Raw genomic sequence first — 1222 nt, forward strand, 5'->3', positions numbered from 1 at the left:
ACTATAGGCACGTGCCATCACGCCTGGCTAATTTTTCTATTTTTAGTAGAGACGGGGTCTCGCTCTTGCTCAGGCTGGCCTCCAACTCCTGACCTCAAGCAATCCTCCTGCCTCAGCCTCCCACAGTGCTAGGATGACAGGCATGAGCCACTGCGCCCGGCCCCTAATTTCTTCTAGTTGCATCTTCTTCATTATTCCAGCTTGGGCAGCAGATGATTCTCCCTCATTAAAAGTACAAAAGAGAAATAAAAGTCATTCCCTTATGTAGGTGGATTTGTTTGTTTTGTTTTTTGAGGTATCGTAGAGTAGCAGTCTATATACTTAAAGCCAGTGCTTCACAACCAGGGACAACCTTGCTCCCCAGGGACATGCGGCCACATTGAAGTCATTTTCACAACTTGGTGGGTGTTACCGGCATCTAGTGGGTCGAGGCCAAGGATGCTGCTAAACACCCTGTAATGCACATGACAGCTCCCCACAGCCCCAGCAAATAATTATTCAACCCACAATGCTGTTGAGAAACTCTGCTTTCAACTTTGAAAATATCCATCTTTCCTCTCTCATTTCTCCATCAGACTCACCCAGAAGCTAAGAGACTTGATTCCAAAATGAAGACAGTATAGCCTTGGGAGCCACACAGTTACAAAATGGACTTTGTATTTTGACATAAATTATTTTATCCCTTTAGGCCTCGGGTCCTCATGTGAATGGTGGGGCTGGCAGTCATCAACTGGAGGGGTAGAAGGGGGAGTCAACCAAAAGGAGGGTCCCTGGCCGGCCCAGAGCTCCTGCAGGAGAGCCACCTGCACGCGTGGCTCTTTGTCTCTTGAATGGGGGGGCTGATTCAGAGGCTCTTCCCCCTGCCACTTTATTCTGGTGCTGTGAGGGAGAGAAACAGCTTTTGTCTAACCAAGGGACTATCTTCTTTGTTGTCTGGGAAACAGAATTTATCAGGGCTCCTTTCTATGTTCTTCCATAAGTCTCCACCATGGCTATGATTACACCTTCTAATAACTGACCTTCTTCTTCCTTTTTCCCAGAAGTACACGTGGAGCCTCATAAGAAGCAGCTGCACGTGACCCTGGCTTACCACTTCCAAGCCAGCCACCTGCCCACCCTAGAGAAACTAGCCCAGAACATTGACGTCAAGCTAGGGTGTGACTGGGTGGCAACTATATTTTCTCGGGATATCCGATTCGCTAACCATGAGGTAATGTCTCAC

The 1222-nt window shown here is 48.0% G+C and overlaps 1 protein-coding gene across 1 annotated transcript in view; it reads left to right on the top strand.

Moving 5' to 3' along the window:
- UBASH3B (ubiquitin associated and SH3 domain containing B) overlaps positions 1 to 1222 on the top strand; it is a 138624-nt gene that overhangs the window by 108756 nt on the left and 28646 nt on the right. The window lies entirely within an intron of this gene.

The sequence above is a fragment of the Propithecus coquereli genome, unplaced genomic scaffold, assembly GCF_000956105.1.
Source record: "Propithecus coquereli isolate 6110/MARCELLA unplaced genomic scaffold, Pcoq_1.0 Scaffold222, whole genome shotgun sequence".
Lineage (NCBI taxonomy): Eukaryota > Metazoa > Chordata > Mammalia > Primates > Indriidae > Propithecus > Propithecus coquereli.